Source organism: Lathamus discolor, chromosome 4 (assembly GCF_037157495.1).
Source record: "Lathamus discolor isolate bLatDis1 chromosome 4, bLatDis1.hap1, whole genome shotgun sequence".
Lineage (NCBI taxonomy): Eukaryota > Metazoa > Chordata > Aves > Psittaciformes > Psittacidae > Lathamus > Lathamus discolor.
In genome coordinates, this window is record NC_088887.1 from 95,583,391 (window position 1) to 95,601,062 (window position 17,672).

A 17,672-nucleotide genomic window follows, 5' to 3' on the forward strand; every position below is an offset into this window, starting at 1 on the left:
ACGTGTGATTCCTGTTTTTTAATCATCAGAAGATAATTTTGTGTTTTGGTCTGTGGAGAAAGGATGATTATTTGCTGAAATTTGAAGTTAAGAAAGTCTGACTTAGAAATAGTTTATTTAGAATTCAGTGTATTTGCAGGCATGTAAACATCTGTATATTCATCCTGTGTTCTTGCTAAAAAAGTAACTTTTCATGCATGGGGTTACCACTGCATATTTTGGCACCTAGGTGCTCCTCCTCCACCCTGCCTTCCCAAGCTCTTTCCAGCCAGTGAGTGTTTCTTTTTCTGTCTATCCCACTTCCTTTTCTCTGCCTGCTTCCAGCTGCCAGTGCCTCCTGACCAACCCCACTCTCACTGACTTACAGCTCTTTTTCCCGGTGGTGGCAGCAGCCTTGGGGCAGATCTAGGCATACTTCCCTTTATTCAGATCACTTTCAGGTGGCTTTGCTGTTATCTTTGGGTGGAAAACAACAAGAACTGTGCTTTCAAAAAGTTTTTTGAAACATTGATGCAGCGGCTGAGCTAGATAGGAACAAAGAAAAATAGTTGGGGAATAAGGAAGCAGCAGATTAGACACACAAAGCAGTTAGTACTACCCTTCAGTTTGAGGTACCAGCTTCAGAGGGCTTCAAACAATTATCACATGCTTCTACCTTTACTGTTGCAAAATCAGTCGCTAGCAAAACAACACAAACATGACTATGCAGCAGTTTGCTTCAGTGGTTTGAGAAACGTTAACCAGAAATATGCGTTCTTACATGTATACATTGGCGATTTCTTGCTGTTTCTCCCTCTGTATTAGAGTCTTATCTACTGTTTCCTGGTTTCTGGTATTTGGGATCACAGCCTGTGGACTTTGCCAACTGTTGGGGTTTTTTGGGTGTAACTCACTGGGGTCTGACATGTAGATTCCATACCTTTGTGACTGCAGGCAAAGCAAAGCTTGGTCATAAAAAGCTGAGAAAACTGTCAGCTTGGGGTTGTTCAAATCAGATTTCACAATTTTCTAGGCAACTTCAGATGTTTCCTTTTCTTTCTGCTTTTTTTTAGCCATAAGTCTGAATGTGTTTGGGTTTTTAGCGGGGTTTCCAAGGAAATATTTGTGGTGGTGAGGGGCTGGGTATCTCTGATTCAATGTTCTGTTCACAATCCATTTGATGAAGTTTAGGGGTGGCCTGTTTCATGCCATTTGTTCAGCATTTGCTCCATGTGCTCCCTACCACCTGCCCTCTTGTGTGAGACATTGCTTTTCCACAGACCACACATCACCCGACTCCAATCAATTTATGCTTGGCTGTGGCAGAAGACAAGCAGGAACTCCAATCGCTTTCAGCTCCTTAAATGCTGCAAGTCACAAAATGATAGATTCATTTTTCCAGCCTTCTGGTTCTTGATTTATTCACTGAGTGAGAGGTCCCTGGTTGCTCTTTTAGTAGAGGGTGGCAGAATCTTTCTTTGACTGCCGAGCTCACATTTTAGATGCTGTCATGTCTTTGTAACCATGATGTAGCTGCTGCCTCATCCTGTAGGTCTCAAACTCTCTCAGTCCCTAAGCCTACTACCAGGTGCAAGTCTGCCTGGTGGATGGTTTTGGGGACCCTAACTCCATAAGGGGAGGATTCCCCTTGCCCTCTTCCCAGCAGGTAATGGATTTTGAAGCACTGAAGCATGACTGTTCGGGAAGTTCAAATACTCTCTTGTACACAATGTTTTCACCTGCTGTCCCTCCAGTCTGAAGGATTTTAACCTATTCTTTGCTATTAGTTGTCCTGAGTGAAAAGCTTGGAATGATTATTTCCTTACTGTCTCACAAAAAAACCCACTAGATGCCAGAATCACACTTTTGCATAGACACAGATAAAGTCGATTCACTGCAGGTGCTGGCTATGGGTGCATACAGGGGAGCTAACCCTCATGGCTAGTCCTGGCCTGGCACATGTCATGTGGATACTGAACCCTGCTGACATCCTGGGGAGTTGATGTGTGGCAAATAGTATAACCTGTGCATGCTTATTTTTCCTTCTGGGGACTAGTAACTAATGACACTGACATAGTTAACAATCTGCAAATTGTCTACTTTGTGTTTTTTTTCTTTTCCTCTAAAATCTCCCAAATACCATGTTTTCTTCGTTACATAGAAGTTTGACCAGCTCCCTGCCTACCTGTGGCATTTGCAATGTTAGCATCAGTAAATATTTTTCCTGCAGTACAATATCACATACAGTAATACAGCTTAAACAAAGCAAGATCCATCTGGTTTAGTGTTTTATCAATCATCATGGCTCCCAATCTTTGCTCTGGAAAAACAGCTGCAGTTCTGGAAATTGATAGTTAGGTTATTTCTGTCCTGCTAACTGGAAGAGGGCTGGAGTTACAAGGCACTTGCAGCTTAAGCCAGCCTCCCTTTAAGCATAAGTGCCTACCAAGCTGCAACCCAGTAAGTTGTGTTTTTATCACATGAAACTGAGCATATGTGCTGCATGCCCTGGGGCTTGACAGAAAGGGCTCCTGCAAGCAGGTCAAAACAGAGCCAGCAAGAGAGCTAAAATCAACCCATGTGGGCAACAAAGGTGAAGGCCTGAGCTTCTGCCTTTTAATTTGACCTATCATTGTCGATAGAGATTAATAAATTAGAGAATAAAGTGGTAGCACAAAGCATTTTTAATTTGTTTAGTATTTCCTGAAAGCAGCTGTTGATTTTACCATCTACTGTAAATGTATAGTTGAAATTCTACTTACGTGAATCTGCATTTTCTCTTTAACAGTCCCAAACAAGATGAGATAATTTTATTTGAACCTCATTAGCCTTATTATAAATGGAAAAAGAAATAATATAAATTAGTATTAAAGGTGTTGGACTACTGCCTGTGGATTAGGAGCGCTTTATTCTATTTCTGCTTTGTCATCTGGATATTTTTCCTGTTTGCAATTTGGCTGAAAAATGCATTTTAAAAACTTTTTTTTTTTTTCCTGTCAAAAATACAAGCCGAATAGAAATGCTCCCATGATTTATTCGAAAAAATCTAAACACATTCCCTCAAGTTTGCTTTTGGTCTCTGGTATGTGCCATCTGTACACTTGCAGAATTTCGCTGATGTGTGAGATTGTGAGACAGAGCAGCTCACATAAAAAGAGATAATTGAGAACACTATTGGCCCAGCTGTGCTCTGAGACTTGCTGAATGGGAAAAATTCCCCCCAAATACATAAATGCCTTGTTACAATACGCTCAGTTTTATTAACCTGGTTTTATTAACTTGGTTAATATTGTACTGGTAAGAAAGAGCTTAGCTTCTCCCTTTGAAATCAGTGGACATTTTCCTGCTGACATCAATACGATTAGTATTATAAATGGTTTTATATCAGTTTCTTTTTAAGCCATTTTTAGGAGGTGGATATATTAATGTATGCTGGTATTTGTCACTCTGCAGTGTAAAGTGCTTTAAAACTTAGGAACAATACAAGTAATGTTTCTTCTATAGAAGACACATTAGTTGTATCTATTTCAAATATAGTGCATATAGTCTACATGTAACTGAGAATAATATAGTCCTGGGAATAACATTTGTTCTCTGGTGACATCTCTTCTCCTTGTATGTCTTTTGAGATCTGCTATAAGGGAAGATTATAACTTGTTCTGCCATTTCTGTGCCTGACTTAAAATAATGATACCAAATGACATTGGCAGTATCAATACCTAATGAATAGGTGATGCAAATGATGTCTTTGATCACCAAATGCCTAGAAGTGTCCATCTCTTGTCAGCATCCCATCCAGGAACAGGAGCAAGGGCTCATACTTTCTTGATCTTGACTAGAGGCCATAATCTAGTGATGGAGAAGAGCAATGACACACTTGACTTTCATATTGCCTTATCAAATCTGCTTGTGCAACGTGTGTAAAATATGACCCAAGAGGAAATTCTGCCTTAGGGGTAGCGGAGGCCATTTTTGTTTTGATTTTTGTTGGGTTTGCCCAGGTATTGATGACACTCATGAAACTGAAAGGCGGACAACAGAGGAGGCTCCAGTCAGCATGCGCTGTCCTCTGCTTGTAAGCCAAATGCCTGGGAGCACAGATGGCCTTTATGACCATTATGGGCTGGAGACACATTCGATGAAAAGCAATTTCAGTTCTTACAGAAAAAAAAAAAAAAGGAAAAAGTATATGAATGTGGGTTTGCTCTCAACACGAGACAGTCTGAATCAACAATGGGAATGGGCCAGTTACCAAAGAGTCTGCTGGAGAAAGTTCCCACTGCCAGGGCAGGATCTCCTCTCCCTCTTGGCCATTAGAGGGAGGAAAAAATAACAGACTATAAGAGCCACTAAAATAAAGACCAACACCAAGAATGTACCATGGGTTTAATACCAGCTCCTCCTCCTGAAGTAATTATAGCTGATGCTGCCCAATGGTTACTGATGAACTGTCTTTCATCATGGTCTTTTTTTTTGGAGTCAGTAGTTTGGGTTGAACATCAAGACCAAAACATGCCAGTTGGCTTCTCATGAACGGTAAAATAGGACTGAAGGTGACAGTGAGCATGGTGCTGCTTCAGCCATGAAAACAGGCAGATGAGTTTGGACTAGACCAAAGCCCTTCCTACGGGTTTGTTTCACATTATATAACCCTTACCCAGAAGTTCACCATAGCAGTAATTTTAAAGTGAGAAAAGGCCAGGGTAAACGAAATACTGGTATTTCTCATATTATCAACTCCTTCGTACTCGGAAATGTGGTACTTGCTAAAAATGTATCGGTAAACTCTGAAGTTTTTCTTCGAATTTCTTGATGTGACCTAGATTTGTGTGGTGCAAATAACCCTTGCAGTACCATGTTCCCCTAACCCATTCCAATTTATACGCAAAGGAGGTGGCATATAATCATCACCATGGCTCCTCCATACTCATGTTTGTTGGGCAACTATTTTTTATGAAGAGAAAGATTAATCCAAGACTTGCCTCTGAAGGCTCAAGTTCTGCATCTCTCCAAAATTCCAGTGCCGCACAGTTTGGTGTTTTTTCTGCTATTGAAGTGAGCTGTTTGTTGGATGCATGGCTTGTTGCTCTGAAGTCACTGATGTGATGGGTGTGATTGTGTGTACCTTTCCACATGGAGGACCCTCCATTTTAATTGTAGCAGTGCTTCCCTGTTAAACACCACAAACTTTTCTCTCTAATATTATTCCGATTCTTGTTCATCTGTTTGGATATGGCAACAAGCAGTGCTCTCGGTTATTTCCAGAACCTTATTTAATGCAGTGAAAAGTTTCAAAAAGTAGTAGGAGACCACACGGAGATCCCTACGAACAGTGGTTAGTAGTTAGGATATACTCATTAAGGTTTTAATGCCTTTGCTAGAACTGTGGCTAATCAAAGCATTTAAAAGGAAAACTGCTTCCAGAAAGCCTGCCAGACCATTTCTGTGTAGAAAGACCTACCATCACCATCTGTCTTTGCTTTCAAGGCTGCATTTTTTTCTGATTTGCACATGGTCATAACTGCTTCATCAGAGCAACTCCTGCCTAATCCAGGTAGAGATGTAGAGAAAGTGCACTGGTGCTCTCTACTCCAGACAAAATAAGCCAGCTTCTGTACTAAAATAACGTTGAAGTCATGAATAAGTCCAGGCTCTTTAAAAAAATAGTACATTTGCTCCATGTTTAGAGGTGCGATTGCACCATGACGTAGGGAGATCAGAAGAGCAAGGAGTGTTTTCCTCCATAATTACATACTGTTTTGTGTGAAAAGGAAAAAAACCTCACAGCTGTTCTCACCTCATATCTTTCCATGTTTCCCTGAGGTTGCTCTTATGTCATCAGTGTCAGCCGTTCACTGTGCCTGTGCTTCCCAACCACTGGGCATCCCAGGCATGTCTTCAGTGATGAAGTGGACTGCAGGTGACCGTCCTTTGCAGGGATTTATGGAAGAGCCCCAGGCCTTTTTGATCACTGGGGCTGGGCAGCAAAGTATTTCTTAGGATCCAAATCTAGGAGATCAAGTACTTGTAAATTATTATGGTCCTGACTTTTCTAAATTAGGTGATATTCTTAACGTTTCAGGGGACAGAAAAAAGGAACAGTGATTGAAGGTGGCATTTCATGAGATTTCCAAATTTTACAATACTGAATTGAGAAGAATGGGTGTAGGCTACCTGTAAAACTAGGTCACATCTTCAAGCTGTAAATTAAACTAGGTCATACTTTCTGACTAGTGAAGAGGGGGAGTATGAGTTTCAAAAGCTTGTAAGTTATCATTTCCTGGAAAAGACCCAACATGGTTAAGTGCTATCCAAAAAATCAACCAAGCCAGCTTGACACCATGCAAGGTCCTACACTTGGATCAGAGCAATCCCAGGCACAGGTACAGGCTGAGCAGAGAAGAGATTCAGAACAGCCCTGCAGAGAAGGACTTGGGGGTGTTGGCAGATCAGAAAATGAACATGAGCCGGCTTCAGTGTGCGCTCGCAGCCCAGAAAGCCAACCGTATCCTGGGCTGCATCAAAAGGAGCGTGACCAGCAGGTCGAAGGAGGTGATCCTGTCCCTCTACTCTTGTGAGACCTCACCTGGAGTATTGTGTGCAGTTCTGGTGTCCTCAACATAAAAAGGTCATGGAACTGCTGGAACAAGTCCAGAGGAGGGCCACGAGGATGATCAGGGGACTGGAGCACCTCCCGTATGAAGACAGGCTGAGAAAGTTGGGGCTGTTCAGCCTGGAGAAGAGAAGGCTGCTTGGAGACCTCACAGCAGCCTTCCAGTATCTGAAGGGGGCCTATAAGGATGCTGGGGAGGGACTCTTCATTAGGGACTGTAGTGACAGGACAAGGGGTAATGGGTTAAAACTTAAACAAGGGAAGTTTAGATTGGATATAAGGGAGAAATTCTTTACTGTAAGGGTGGTGAGGCACTGGAATGGGCTGCCCAGGGAAGCTGTGAATGCTCCATCCCTGGCAGTGTTCAAGGCCAGGTTGGACAGAGCCTTGTGTGGGATGGTTTAGTGTGAGGTGTCCCTGCCCATGGCAGGGGGGTTGGAACTAGGTGATCTTGAGGTCCTTTCCAACCCTAACTATTCTTTGATTCTTCTGTTGAGGCTCAGCTAAAAGATGTCAGGGGGGTTGGAACTAGATGATTTTTCCAGCCCTAACTATTCTGTGATTCTATGACACATAAGAGGAAGTTCAGAAAACATCACTTCATCTTCCTCTGCTTCATGAAAATGGAAATGCATTTCTGTTTCAGAATAATTGGCGGTGCAAACATTGATGCTGCCCATGGTTTAAGCTGCTACTGAGTCATTTAAAGTTTTGTGAGCAGGAACATTTGACACAGGCTTTTCTGGATCCATTCCTGTAAGTTGCATATGTCAGGAGGAGGTGTGCTCTGCCAAACTTGCGTTTGCAGGGGTCAGAGAACAAATATAGACCTTCGCTTTCTAAATTTATCAATAAATCATTTTAACATTAATTATCCTCACAATACCATGCAATGTAGGTAACTCTTGGGAATTATATATCAAAACCTAGAATACTCAATAGGTTTTTTAGACTTACTAATGGGAAAATCAGCCTCAGATGCCCGCCATGTCTGCAGGATCAGTTGACCAAAACTAACTCTTCTGACAATTTGACATCTCTGTGCTGATTCATGAAAGCATTGGTTTCTGTGCAAGAAATAGTTGGTATCTGTAGGTTCTTCTTAACATTCCCATCGTGTCCTAAGTTGATGTTATAGCAAACAGTAACTGGGATATTGTTTAACATTATGAATAATAAACCTGGTCAAAAGTATCTGAATACAGAAAAGCAACAGCAGTGAATGATCTGGCTTATTTTTGAAGCTAAACTCAGGGGTATAGCTACTAATTTTGCTGAGAGCTGAGCACTGAAATTCCTTACTGGCTGAGAAAAACCCTGGCTAAGCTATTCTCCTATGAATCTTCCTGTTCACTGTGTGTGAAGAGAAGTGTCCAGAATAATGGCTGTAAGGGAGGATAATCAGTGCTGGGATGGATGCTGGGGAGAAAATCTGGGCCATGTTTTCCCAAACTAGTACCTTTCCTCTGGCCCCAGGCTGCTAGGGGGAGGCCCCTCTTGACACTAAATCCTCTCTGACTTGCATGACAACACGTTTCGCCTCTGCTTAGGGCCCTGGGGAAACCCTGTGGCCAGAAGGCTCGAGAAAGCATGCCAGGGACTTTTGCTGCCTTCATTTTCTCTCCCTGTGCTGACAGTTAGCTTGCTCACATCCTGTTCCTTGCAGCACCTCTGTCACTCTGTCACTTCATCTCTGCTCAGGTTCTCCTCTCCCGTGTACCCTGTCCCTCTCCCTCACTGATTCTTAGCTCGCCTGTCCCACAGTAACTCCTTTTCCATCCTGCAGAAGCCCTGCATCCATTTGGAGCTGATATGGTCTTTGCCCCGATGACGTGTTTTTCGCCTGCTGTGAGTCCTAGCTGACCCCAACAATGCCGATTTTGGGTGCAGGCGCTAAGGACAGAAACTACTTCTTTGTGTCTGTACAGCCCCTAGTTTGGTGGGGTCCTTGAGTAATCCTTCAGCATCACTGCAATAATTGTGATTAACGCTATGTTTTACATGGAGTTGAAGTTACTTTCCCCAGTTGGTCAACAGATGAGACAAGTGCAGGTTTTTTTGACTGCTATACTTGTGCACTGGAAAGCTTTCCCTCTTCGCAGCACAGACAGGACAGCACACATCCCTCCAGGGGAGGTAAGGGCGTATTTGTCCTCCTCAATTTCGCACCAGTATTAGTGCATTGGCCTAGATGACTAAGAACATGTGTCCTCCCAAGATCCCTCTATTTCCTCTGGTTAGGGAGATGTTAGCCCCACTCTTCCAGTGACTGTCCTGGGAAGACTCTGCTTCCTTCTGTTGTTTGGTATCCAAAATCTGAATACTTCCCAGACCCAAAGAGTTTCCTATTTCCTATCAATATCTCCTCCTCACCTTAAAACACACATAGTTCCTCAGATGTGATGTGCCATAAAGGGCCCAGATTTAGTGACCTTCTTTTGTGTAGTGTAATCGCAACTGCTTCATAGCAAGTAAGATACTGAGATATATGCAGGATCTGATTAGGCCTCTGTTGCAGAACCAAAGGAAATATCTGCATTAACCAGGACCTATGCTGCTTATTGTACTCCAAGCCAGCATCCACAGTGCTAGAACTGCACCAGCAATCAGCCACTGGCAGGCTGGAGTTGAGTAACCCAGCAAGGCAGCTGCACTACCTAGAATTTCCTCTTCGCTTGAAATACAAAATAAAAATCTGAAGCAGGAAATGGCTTATCTGGTGAAATTTCAAACGATTTTGTTATCTGGCATAACCTCAGCACATGCTAGAATTCATCACCTGCCTTCCAGTCCTTGAAACCAGTTCAATTGTGATGAGCTGTTACTTAAATTCTCAGCAATGTGTAGACACACACACTCTGCTCTATTATCTGGGTTATTTCTCCAAAATGAAACTTACAGCTTTCATGTAGGAGCTGAAATTCACAGGTGTCAATGCAAATTAGGCAATAGGGTTATGACAAAATACATATATATACATGTATATTCTCACATATTTTCTAGATATACACTCACAAAGGAAAACTTTCGCTTCTGAACTAACTTAATTTTGTTTTCCTGCAACCACAGCAGCATGAATGGGTCCAAAGAGTTTCTGCCCTCTGATAAAACGTGTATCTTAATAAACGTTTAAACATTATAGATGTCTGAGAAACGCTGCCATTAACTGACTAGATAAAATTGTATTGTCAGTAGCGCACAATGGTCCTTGGCCTTTCAAGTGCCGGTCATGTGAGGATTAGGTTTCTGAGACATTTTTAAATCCCATGTAAAGGCACAAATGAGACCACAAGAAATGAGAAGAGTTGTGGTATTTGAAGAGGTAAATAAACCTTGGGCTGTCCCTCTAAAAGGAGGTGAATTTAAACAAAAATCAGAGTAAAGAGCATTATGTGATGCCAACTTAGTGGTGAAACCACCTCAGTTTCAGCCATCTAAGTGAGGTCTGTATCCAGGCTCTTCAGACAGTCAATGGGAGACAGCAGGTGCCCTAGATGAGGCGAAATTTGCTATAAAAGAGAAGGTAGAAGAAGTGGTAGGATACTCCTCATAAAGGCGTTCCTCTCACTGGCTCATGGAGGCTCCATATACGAAACTTTTAGACACTTCTAGGAGACTTCTTTACTCCACCAGAGCTGTCTAGATGGACTTGTTTGTTTGCATTGAGTACAGCTTTTGGTTTCAGTGGCAAACCCAAATTTCTGGGACCATCCCATAGAAGCCTTCCAGCACAGCCAAATGTTTCTTTGAGCAGGAGGACAAGTGGCTGATGGTAGAGGAAAATGGGCTGCTGTTGAGCTCTCCAGAATATGAGAGAGTGGAGAGAGATTACCTCTTCCAATGGCAAACAGTGTAAGGAGGGCTCAAAAGATGTTGTAAGTTCCCCCTAGCTGTGCAATAGCACATATGTTGGAATGGTCTGCAGCAAGATACTGGTCTCTGCCAAAGAGTATGGCTGTGCTGCTAAATAAATAGAAGAGGAGCAGGAAGCAAGCTGGAGCAGAGGCTCCCTTGTGTGCTGCGTAGCTGTGGCTCTGGTGTTTGCTGCTGCAGGTACCACCTCTCATCAAACAGGACATAGAGCTCTATGCAGGGTGGCTGGGAGCCCACCTGAGAGCTTGGCCTCAGACTCGCCAAGTAGAAGTGAAAATTGCAAAAGGTATGTCAAGAACCAAAGCAACCTCAGGGGGAAGGTTTCTGGCTGCTCACTTGAAGGTTGATGGTAGTAAGCGCCAGGTGAAATCAGCTGGTGGTTTCCACAGGGCTTGAGTGTAGGAGGAGGAAAGACTTGGTCTCCACAGCTTCAGCATCCACAGCACTGGCTGCCTACCTTCCCCGCCTGCCTTGATGGTTGGAGATGCGCTGAGCAGAAGCCAGTGAGGCAGAGCTGAGGACCTCAGCTTTCCTGCTGGGCACTCATAAATGAAGGAGATGAGAAGACTGTAAACCAAAGAGGATGAACATGGCCTTTATCTTCCCCCTTGGCAGGCTTCGGTTGATTTGACTTTCTGCCACCATGAAACACAGTTGAAAGAGCTTTCCAAGTTCAGCAGCTGGGCTGCTGTCTGCTCAATTTGCTTGACAGAAAATTAAAACTGTTTTGAGCAAAATTGAAAATTTTCTCATGGATAATTGCCTTTTTGTGAAGGAAGTGTTATTTTCTCACTAAAATAATTCCAGCTATTTCTGCATTATTGGTGCAAGGCTAACATAATAAACTTTGAAATAATGACTCCGTGTGGAGTCAGTTTCTCAGGGATGTGGAAGTTCAAAGAGTTATGACTGTCCAAGCTGTTTTGCTCCTTTTTGCCTTTCACACCAGTTTTAACCATACTCTTAATCCCTCTGGCATGTTCTGGCAGTGTCTTTGTGCTCTTTCCTGATAGGCTGTCTCTGCTCCCCTCTTCCCTAACATACGCTTTTGGCTTTTGAGTTCACCTGGCATTTCCCTATTCAACCAGGCTGGCTTCCTGCTGTACCAATGTATACCACCAATACATTGGGGTGGGCTATTCTTGTGCAATAAGGAGGTTGCTCAGGCAGCTCTCCCAGGCTTTTTTGAACAGCCTCCAATGGGATCCTGCTTACTACTGTCCTGAAAAAGTGAATTCCACCCTCCTGAAATTCGTAATGATTTCTGCAGTAGTTGCCTTCTGCGCTTGGAGCCGAGGCTCCACCATCTCATGGTCCCCACAGCCAAGGCTGCTATCAGCTATCACATTCTTGATTGTCTTTCATCATCTGTGAGCAGGTCCTGTCCAGTACCTGTGTAACAAATTGCCCTCAGCGCATGCCAGAAATCTCCTGGCTTGCCTGAGCCACACATGCTGGAGTATGTAAACCCCCACCTTGAGAACCAGGGCCTGAGATTGGGAGACACCATCCAGTTGTTTAAGGGAAGTGTCACCTACTCTCTCTTCTTGACCAGGCAATCTGTAGCAGATGCCTATTGTGGCAACTTTCTTGCTGATCCTGTGCCTTCAGCAGGAAAATGATAGAGATGAGAACAACCTGAAAATGTATCCAAGCCATACAGTGTCAAACAGTGTCTTCTTGTCGCCAGGAAGTCACTGGATACAGCAATTGAGGACCAATCTGAATTAAACTGCACACAGAAGCAATGCGTGTAAGACAGTGAAGAGCTGCATATGAAAAAGATAATGATTTATTCTTGAGTGTACACTTCAGTTCTAATGAGATTTTGATTCCACCAGCTATGACCTCAAGCCAGGTTGGCAAACACACAAAACCCGAATTTAATCAAGCCTTTCACTGTTTGCAAAGCAACAAACGATATGCTTGGTAAGCAGAGTAGGCACATCTGTATGCTGATCTCTCTGCAATCTGCAATGTGTGCCATGCACAACTGAGCTGTGGCTACTGCTGCCAAACTCCTCTGAGTAAATGAACAGAGCATACCAATTTGCAGAAATAAAGAGAGCACATAAGACTTCAAACTCCTCTGTATTCTTGGGGAAATATTAACAAATTCAGTCTCTGGGGATGGTAAGAAGCAGGACAGTGTTAGCTGGAGAAATCTAATCTGAAGAGAGAAGCATCACCCAGATCACAGCTCAGGTAAAGATCTGCAGTGGGAATACGGAAATGTCAAAATACAGTGGGTTAGTTTTGGACCACTGTCCAGGTCATGGTGCTAAGCCTAATTCTCCTTACCCCAGATATCAACTTCTGTGTAGGTCTTCCCAAGACAGATGTTAAGGAATAGCACCTTTAGCTAAAAATGTAACAGTAAAACTGCCTTTCCTTCACAGATCTCTACAGGAGGAAGAAAGGAGAGGGAGCTCAGAGACAGGAGATGAATAGGAACATGTCTGTAAAAGAAACCTACATGATGTGCAGCCTCAGAGACAGCCAACTCCCACTGATTCCTCAAGATTTAGGAGCCTAGGCATCTTCAAAAATCTGTGCCACAAAAGAAGTTATTTTGTTTCCCCCTAAATCTTGAGCTCAGGCTTTGTCTGCCTGACTGCATATTGACAGTTCCTAACTACAACATTTACTGTTTCAAGTGTCAAGAGTTCTTCTGCCTCTGAATATTCTTCCTTATTTTCCACAGTTACTCTGGTGGAGCCAGGTGCAGGATTCCAGTGAGTCCCAATGCCTGCAGGATACTGTGGGACTTAGTGCTGTGTCTCCAGGGAGTGAGGTCAGGGAAAGAGCTATGGGGGTTTTACCTTCTGGTCTTCATAGTATGCTCAATTCATGCATAATCCCTGAATATTAAGCCTTTGAGAGGTTATGTTATTCAGTACTAAACACAGCCTTGATCAAAGATGTATACACTACCCAAGTCAGGTAAAAATTACTATTTTGCATTTACCCAGGAGCAGGTTGACTAGTGTTCTCTCTCCTTATACAGTCTTCTCTTGACCAAAGTGCTCCTTGATGTTTCAGAACAACTTCATCCATTGTTATAGTCCAGGCAGCTGATTGCTTGCTTACAACCAGCCATGATCCTGTCTGCCATAATGGTGATGACTGCTCTAATGCACATATCACTGGTAAGAGCAACACTTTTCTAGCATCCTGTAATTAGCCCTTAACCTTGTATAACTTTCTTACGGGTACCTTTTCGGTAAAGTGTGGCTGAGCATCCGGTATCTGTTCAAGGTAGGGTTAGATTCTCAGAGGAGTTTTTAGAACCTAGCTCCTATTTTAAACAAGCATTGGATATATAAACACACCTGAAAACCTGTGTTTGCCTTTGGCATTATTTGTACAATCTCTTCCTAAGTAGTGGAATTTGTTGTGGCATTCAGAAAGTGTTAAGGCAGTGCCTGGGGCACAGGGATTGTGGAGCTTACGGTTTGAGAGACCTGTTTTGGTGGGGCTGGAGCTCATGCAAGGTTCACCTTCTGCACATGGTTGCAGTGTGTTATAGTCAATCCCGACAGTGGTAGAAGTGTGGTTCACAGTGGGAAACCCTGTGTCAGTCAGGGGGACAGTTACCCATACAGCTTCAGCTGGCAAACCTATCCCAGAGGGTCCCAGAGGATCCCTATTTTATTTGCATGTCATACTTTTGAACTTCATGATGGTAAAACATGAAGCTGCTATCTTATGCATATTCCCCCATGCAAAAATGAAAACAGTGGATTTCCACCTCACTCTCATATTCCTTGTGTTTCGAAATGCAAAATTTCTCAAGGGATACTGAATCATCCGTGTGCTTCTTGAGAGGACTTACATCCACCAGTGAGATGCCATAGGCTGCCCCAGAATCAGGCATTGCTCTATACCCCACACTGCAGAAGCCTGGGATGCTACAGCAGAAAGTGGTCAGCTGCAGAGACCTGCATGGGGACTTTCAGACCTTGGGTCCTATCGCTACCTCTCAAGAGACAATAAAACTAGTACCCTAAAGCTAATACCCTAATCACCTGCCACACAGATAAGTGAGTATGTACATTACTGTATAGCATTCATACTTCATATGTATCTTGAATTTAAAAAATGTGGAGTTTAAGCGGTGCCCAAAAGATGGCACTGTTTATTTGTGCTTTTTTCATTCTTAATTGCATACCCTTTTCTTGGCTGGCATATCATTGACAGAATTAAGACAGGACTTACATAAGCTATAGAGAAAAGTGGTGCAAATCAAACTGTTGCTGCAGCGTGGCCTTTCCTGTAACCTTTAATATGAGATATTTTAATGGAAACAGGCATATTGATGCTGCTTAATACTATAACTATAAAGCAGTTCCCCTTTTATTTCCATCTAGTATTTTCATTGTAGATGTTTCAAACTCACACATTTCATTTAATGTCTGGTGATTGAAGAATGTGCTTCAGTTATTCAAGAGGAGAAAGAATTATTGACAAGAGATGGATTGGAACTGGAGTTCTGCCTTGAGGGTCCCTGAAAGTTAGCAAAAGCACCTCTGCCTATGCAGTAATCATTATTCGTACGTGCTGAGAAAAACCCAACACAGAATAGTATGACAGTCAAATGACAATGAATCAGTTGCCCACATTTCTGTTTGAGCAGCCAAATCTTGGGTCCTACCTTAACAGCTTGCTACCACCATAGAACAAGAAATGTGGAAATACAGTTTACTTTGCAGCAATGAAGTTAATGAAAGGTTTGCTGGTAACCACAGCAAACTACAGTGTTAACCCCCATATCAGCTGTCAGGTTTCTCCAGGCCTTTTAAACTAGAAGGTGTGCTAAACACATAATAATAATAACAACAACAACAACAACAACAACAACAATGACAATCCTTTATTTTATTAAATCAAAGCTCTCCACAATCTCAACATAGGAATCACTTCATCTAGCACTGGCATCCAGCTATTTCTGATGTAACAAACTTCAGGTATCAAAATACCTTACAGATGGCTATGGTGGATTCTCATTCCACATTTTCTCCATCTAGTTCCACATTAGATTACTTGAGGCCACCACACGGAACCAGATGGAGAACCAACAAGGAAGGGTCCATTGGGAAGACAATCTCTGTTGGTTCTACCACTTGCCAGAGCCTCCCCTGGACCTAGTACCTCCTGCCCCAGATATAGGTGGTCAATGAAGGTGTAGACAGAGAAAATCTGTGTTGCAGTTGCTCTTCAGGCTGCACAGCACTAGTCCAGGAAGCAGCTGAACAAATACCCTTCAGACATACAACTTGAGACTTGACAGGTTTAAGTGGGTAATAGCTACAATTGCACAGGCATCTTTCTGTGTCAATGAAACCCCATGTCAGACCTCCACGGGGTTTCATTGCTAGCAGCAACATCCCTGGCCTAAATATTTCTCTTTCATCTGCATCTTCTTCTGCCCTCCTCCTGTTCATAATATTTCCTACTTGCTTTCCCTCCTGACCCTCCTCTTGCTCAGCACTGCCTGGATGTAGATCTGAAATAATAGTGGTGGGTTCAAATGTGCAGGACTAACACACTCTGCTCCTTAAAACCAGTCACCTCTGAAGCAGTGTGTGAACAGTGCTGGGGTTGTGCTCTGATGATTGCTTCATTGGGGTGGGCCTTGCTTTTCAATGTGAGGTGCCCATGAGGCTGTGTGTGAAGCGAAGTTGGACAGGGAAGCCAAGCAGCCAGGCAGGCAACAGATACAGGTGACTCTTAAACCTCACCTTCCTTCTGGTTAGGATACTGGTTAGTAGCTCTGAGACAATGGAAATGGGGATTCAGTTTGACTGCCTGAAGGAGACTTGCTTCTGGATCCATCCTTAGCATGATGAAGCTTGAGGTGACCCTTCCCCAGGAAGAGTCCTAACCAGTAGGCAAGGGGGTAGAGAAGCCACCCTGCTGAACAGCCTTTAACAAAAGAACACTCAAGTCTCAGGCTTTTAAGTTCTCATGCCCAGTGAACTGTGAACTCTCTTTAGCAGCTTATAGCTCAGTGAGTCCCAAATCACCAGACTCTGGGTCCTAGATGCCACATCAGGAACCGGGACATGCAAGTTAGCTGCTTCAGGCTTTAGTTCCTAGAGTCCTTGTATTGCATAGATTTGTCTTTGAAAACCTGTTTTGGTTTAGTTTGGTTTGGTTTTTTTTGTTCCTTTTAGCCAGGTCTTTTTAACCAGATATTAACTATGCTGTCCCATACAGCTTATACCCATTGTGGGGGCGCCTGGTTTTAGTAAAAGACAGTTGTGGTCATGTTTATTTGTACTTTCAATTAAATACATAGAGGATGCCTAAAGCGATGAAGTATGGGTTACATCAGGATGTTCAGTTATTAACTCCTGCAGTCATGGATGCAAAAATTTCTGCTCACAGTATGAACAGTTGTTCTTGAAAATTTAGTTCTGCGTGGAGTTAAAGTAAAAAAAAATGACCTATTAGTTCTTCCCTGTCTAATTTATTGTTGGTTAGATGCTCATTTACTGTTCAGGAAAAACATGTTCCTTTTTGTGAAGTGATGGAGGTGGGTATTTTTTGCTTCAATGAGAGTTTCAAGAATCAGATGGATATCTGGAAATGAAACGATTTGCTCCATACATCTCAATTGCAATAGTAAGGCATCAGAAATCATAATTTAGCTGGGTATTTTGATGATGCTGCAAGATGTAGGTATAGCTTGCTGTTCAGCTGTATTGGCTCTGCAGCACTGAAAGCTGTTAGCATTTGATTGTGTCAGTAAAGTGAGCTGATAGATCTTGGAAGATACATATAGACAAATTTTTGAAGTGGTACACAGAGCTGGAGCCACAAGATTTGGTACTAACGGGAAATATATGACAGTAATGAAAACTTCAGCCACAGAGAGCAGACCTGTGCAGCACTGCAGTGGCATTTCAATATCACCCAAATCACCACTATTTAAGAAGGTGTTTTTCTTAGAATGATTCTTTTAAGGGTTCCTGTAGCTGGCTTGCTGTGAGCTGGTTGTGTACACAGCAGGATGTGCAAATGTGATGGGTGCTCTGGCACTTCTACCATCCCTGTGCCTGCAAGGAGTTAAGTCATCCTCTTTCCTGGTGGCAGCCTTCAGACCCAGGAACCCAGTATGGGGAAAACCTCTGCAGGTGGCTGATACTGCAGCTCTGTACATGCATGAGCAGACTGGCTCACTGGTGGTGGGTAGCAGCAGAGG